The following is a 6,127-nucleotide window of genomic DNA, read 5'->3' as shown; positions in this document are numbered from 1 at the left end:
ATGAATTGGTTGACTGGGACGTGTATTTGCACTTGCACATGACAAACAGATGGAGAATATTGACTATGATTCTGAAACGGTTGATCGGATGTGAGTCTAGGTTATACCAGAGTTCAAATCAGTCCCCACAGAGCGCGCTCCAAATACGTCCCACGGCACATATGCACGCTGACATGTGCATGTGGGGCGTTTTTTGGGCGCATTCTATGGGGGCCAGATGTAAATTCGTTATATTAGTTCCGATGAGGTAGGGCAGACACTATGAATATGATGACTTATTATTTGGAAGCTTTTTACTTTTTTTGGTTAAATACTTAAATTATTCCAATGGTTCAGCAAATAAACAAGAACTTATCCTATTGTTGGCATAATCATTTAAAGTATCCTTATAGTTTTTGACAATGGATAAAATCCTCCCTCATCGTTGGTGCATGCTTACAAATAATTTTTATTAATTTCAAAATTACCTTTTTATGGTTAATTTTCATTATTCTTTAAATTTTCAAAATAAAATCGACACATGTCGTAAAAGTCATTGGCTCTAATTAAATAAGTAGAGCCTTCGTTCATTACAATCTGTTCTAGAGTTAATCTTGAAAAATGTAAATAAAAAAAATTGCGGCAAATCAAGTAAGCAACAAACCATGTAGAGAAAGATGATTAGAGTTAATCTTCACTGTAGTTGAAGACGACCACAACCAAGTAGATTTATCAAGCAAAAATAAACAAAAAGAAATGTCGATCAATAATTCGAGGACGATTGTGACCGGGTGAAGTTTCGTCATTGGAGAAGAAGATTGGAAGTTTGTAATTTATATAGAGGGAAGCTCTAGCAGTGACAGAAAGAGAGGTATCGTGACAAGAATAAAGAGAGGAGTGAAGGAAGTTTCGATTTACGAATTCTTGCTATTGAGAGATTTTGGCTCTCACGGATTAATTTTTATAAGAAATGATCTTCTCGAGATGATGATTCTTCAAGACTAGAGCATAACAAGAAGCTTCAATCTTCTTCCTATACGAACATTGCTTCCTGTTCGAGCGGTGTCCTAACTGGTTAAAGCTGCCACATGGGCACCTCCATGGCCAATGTTCTCAGACCAAGTCAGCACACTGCTTACCTACAAGTGTGGATAGTTATGTCACTAAAGGCCTCGGATGGAAGCAAAGTCCCGTATAGACAAGGATAAGCACCACCTCCCAAGGATAAGCGCCATCGCTGAGGAAGGTGGATCTCTTTGAAAACCTCGATGGGCAGCCTCATCCCAATAACCCCACAAGGAGTATGTCCAAGTACAAATCAAACACTCAATTATTTAAAGGCATATCCCTTCAAGGTAAATGATTTTCAACTTTCTAAACACTCTACCTCTATTGCTCACTTACTGTTCTCCTCAACTTGGCCTGACTTACTCCATCACCCCATTACTAACTTGAGCATCATAGTGCCTTCACGGGGACCTCATCCCTAGGCCTCTTACTCTTTCTTGTTTTCAAATCTCCTCGGTGCACAACCTCGTCCTTCCACCTCGGCTTCAATGAAGGTCTTGAGTAGCAAAAGCAGAACCAGCGTTAAAGTAGGCGTCCTGCCTTCATTTTGCATCTAGAACCCTAAATTTGCCTCCCCAAACCAAATTGCTCTGCAAAAAACCATGAACCTTCATTGGGGGGCTTCCATCTCGTCTTATCTCCAGGGACTTACGAGTGTTTTTCTTAGCTCTTGGAAATGAAACACACACACATAGAGAGAGGTTTTGGTGGGGTATAGGGGGAACGATGGATGCTTCATAATTCTATTCATTCGAGTCGGGAGATGAGTTGGCAGATTACGAAGTTCACAATTATAGAATCGGAATTCAAGCCATGATCGAATAGGTTAGTCATCTTCTACCATATACACTAACACTATCCAGTTAAATTGCACAGCTCGAGGATTTCGCAATACCTATGGTTGTTGGGATTTGTAATGGTCATCAAGATCTCACTAGGATTGCAATAGTCACCTCTAGTGTTTTTTTTTTCAGTGTGTTTCATATTCTTTACCTCTTTAGTTAATGGAAGGGAAACATGGTCATTTTATCTTTTCCGGTAATATTTAACAATTTTGTCCATTGTCAAAAATTATAGGGGTAAGTGATTATGTATACTGTTTTTTTGGGTAAATTACAAAGACCTCGATACTATGGGGATAATGACAATTACCCCTAAACTTTCACTTTGCAACACAATGCCCCATTAGAGTTTCATCAATTAACTTTAGAAAAGATTCTCACTTAGTTGTTTAAAAATTTTAAATCGCCAAATTATTCTTTTTCTTATTTATTTGAACGATTTATGATTCGATTAATTTTCTAAATATAATATTGAAGTCCTCTTAGCTACTCCAATAGATCCTTACAGATTTCTGGCTGGATTCAATATTCATATGAAACGGTAGAGTTTTCTTTATGATATATATAAATTTAAGGTTTTATTTGTTTTTTCGTGATTAATTGGATAAAGAAGTGGACAGTTTTTACATTTTAAAATGCAAAGAGACATTTATGTCATTGAAATGAAACAAAAATATAAGGAAACTTGTTTTTCTATATTAGTAAAATGATTATTGTTAATTTAGATGGTTTTGCTTTGAAAAAATGGAGATATTTTTGGTAATTTAATACATTCCATCGTTTGAATTAATGACCATAGGGTATTTGTCATATAGTGAAAGTTTAGGGGGTCTTTGTCGCAAATGAAAGTTCAAGAGGAGTAATTGCCACCCAGCCCACAATATAGGGAGTCTTTGAAATTTGCCCTATTTTTTAAAGTCCCCCACTTGTATGTTGCTATTCATGGGAAGATGTTCCCAATACATGGTTGAATGTGCTATGGGCAAAAACTCTACACACTCTAAAAGCATGGGAATCCATTTGCACATTGGGAACATCTCCTTATTAATTTAACATGCATCTAGGGAGATATTTCCAATGTGTGGCTAGATGCTATGTGAGTAGAGTTTTTGCTTATAGGAAATTTGAGCTTTGTGTTGTGAGGAGCAAATTTGAATTTGTTTCTTTAAGGCATTTCCTCCATGTTAGCATCATGTAGGTGTTTCTTGTATCTTTTATTTGGTTGAGCATAGTAGTTTTTACAAGCAATAGTCTCAGCTGAGACTATGTACATACAATTTTTGAGAAAAATGTCAACATGAAGTTTCCTGAATTGAAGAAAACATTTTCTTCTTTTTGACTATGTGGTGCCTAATAATGCTTGGTTGGCACCATATAACATAGGGGGTGCAACTTGGGCAGGCCCAACCTAAGCCCCCACTAACCTAACCTACAATTTTATATAGGTTGGGCTTGGACTTTTGGTCCTTGTGCTAGGCCTAGGCCCAAAAGTTTGGGCTTTTTATTTTTTTAGGTTGGGCCTAGACCTAGTCCTTAGGTAGCCCAAATTTGGCCCAAGCCTGACCATATCCTAACCTAAGCCTGGCTGACTATGTACAAACATATATGCATCAATAAACATGTACACATTTACTTGTATGCATATGCAAACACATATTTGTATGCATACATGTATTTGTGTACTTTTTCTTATATATATGCATACATTTATATTGAATTTTATTTTGGGCTCATTGACCAACCTGAACCCAGCCTGGGCCTGAGGGCATCAAATTTTAGTTCAGCTGGGCCTAGGTTGGACAGTTTGGGCTTGACCAAGGGCTTGGGCCTAAGTTACTGGCTGACCTTAAACCTGCCCAGACCACCTGATTTGTACCTCTAATATAATATTAAAAAAGTGCACATAACGGAAGTGTAGAATCAAATCTTGGGGTGATTGTTGATTGAGTGGTGAAAAAAAATAAATATGGCCCAAAAAGAATCTTGGGATGATCATGAGCTAGACTGTGTCCAAGCTGGGTCAAGTGGTAGAGTCCGGATCTCCTGCCCACGTCTGCCCACAACACACTACCCCCCGTAGTGGGCAGGAGATCCGGACTCAAGTAGTAAGTCTGCATTGACTCAGACCTATCGAGTTAAGATCGGATCAGCCTAATTCAACTCTCGAGTAGTAATTTTGGATGATTTAAACAAGTAAACTGTTTTTTTTTGGGTCCATCCCCTGACGCATAACCTCCCAACTTTGGTGCATGCAGGACCAACCAACCAGTTGGCACCTTGCTAATCAAGTAAGATGTTAAATCATTTTGGAATATATAATATCAAGGATTTAATTCATTAAGATGTTCATCCAAATACCTAATTGTCTCAATAAAGTCTTCGCCTCTTGGGCTGATTGTAGCCAAATTCTAAGAATTTTCCATCTTAGAGTATATGAAAAAAATTCTTATCCTAAACATTTTACACGAATTAAGGCTGCGTTTGGTTACAATGTATTTAGCACAAATATACATTCTAGTCGAATTTGAGAGCATTATGATGGATAATACGGTGGGATTTGTATTTTTTTAACAGATTTTCCTCGTATAGGCTCCATTTGGAAGGATTATAAATACAAATATGTATTGTGCAAATATATACAAAATACAAGGTTTTGCGCTTTACATATTTGTATTTGTACTCCTTCCAAACTGAGCTTAAATGATAGCAAAATAGATGCAAAATTTGCATTCTAAATTGAGACGAGGTAAACAATAAGACAACCTGTTGCTTCAATTTTTTGAGAGTGCATATCCTTTTTGCCGTTGGTGGAACCATTGCCATTCTCACATTGGTAAGCTCCCTTCTTCTAAATCTGTCCATGAGGATGAGTGATCTTTATCAGTTTTAAAATAATATCTCTTCTATGGAGTTTAACTCAACTTCTTCTCCCAGATTTTGTGAGTGTGTAGTCTCCAACAGCAACTGTAAGCAGGTGGACCATTGAAGGTTTAAACTCAGATCGTCTTGAGAGAGAACTACAACAGGGTTCGATTTAGTTCGGCTTTGCAACAATCATTTTCCAAAACCTGTAAATCTAGATCCACATACAGATAGTGATAGTTGATGTGCAAAAAACATCGTTTCTAAGAAATAGTATGGAACTATTGACAAACGTACTACCACCTCTCAGTTGTTGCAGAGGAAATTGCAGCATTTGCAACATCACTATACTACCACCTCTTCTTTTAGTTCTCTCGAATGTCTTCGTCTTGGAAGAAAAGGAATTCTTGTTTCAGAAGAGAAGTGTCACTGATAGTTCTATGTAGACCTGGTAAAAAGTTGACCTAATCTGTGAATCCGATTCAACCCAATTCGAAAAAGCAGGGTTAGGGTCTCATATTTAGTTACTTGAATGTGAGAATGACCTGACCTAACCCAATTCAAAAAAAACTGGGTTGGATTGGGTTGGGTCATGGGTTAACCCGCTGACCCGATTGTCAAGTCTAATTGGGATTATTTATGCATTGTTAGAAGTTTCTACTCTTTAATTTTTTCTATTCAGTCTTTACTCTTTATTGTTTACTCTTTAAATTGTTAAATGTTCATTTTTTTTATTTTATATTTGGAATTTTAAGGTTAATTTTTTTAATTTCGGCATTTTTGCGTATAGTTTTTCTTTTTCTTTTTTTAATTTCAGTTATTTTTAGGGATGGCTGAAATTGACCCATGGGTCAACCCTAACCCGGATATTTAAGGTTAAGGTCTAATATTTGAAAATCCAATCCGAAATTCAACCCATTCCAAAATCAACCCAAAAGGTCCCAATCCGAACCCGACCCACCCAACCCAATTGCCAGGTCTAGTTCTATGTAATTGCAGACGAGAAGACGGCCTGTAAAATTTCAGTCTATGTACTATTGATAGCTTGTCTCAATCCGTTCAAATGCTCACAAATTTACAACCTAAATTGCCATGTTCGAAACCAAATGAAATCAAGTGCAAAGTGGGAATGGAAATCTAGGCCCACTTTGCATTTAATTGAACCGGATACTTTTGCACCGTAAGTCCGTAACTGTACTAATGCATTTGCACTACTGGAATCAAATGCCGCATAACCTTTTTTTTCCTAGGTATATCCCATATGACAATTCTTACCAATCCCGATCAAAATTTGGGATTCCCAATAGAATTACAATTTGGGTAGGCTTTACACAGATTGAGCTTGAATGCTTGGGCTCCAAACCACTTAGCAGCAC

Source organism: Nelumbo nucifera, chromosome 3, assembly GCF_055504915.1.
Source record: "Nelumbo nucifera cultivar China Antique chromosome 3, China Antique-T2T, whole genome shotgun sequence".
NCBI classification, from domain to species: domain Eukaryota; kingdom Viridiplantae; phylum Streptophyta; class Magnoliopsida; order Proteales; family Nelumbonaceae; genus Nelumbo; species Nelumbo nucifera.
Note: the sequence above shows the minus strand (reverse complement) of the source record.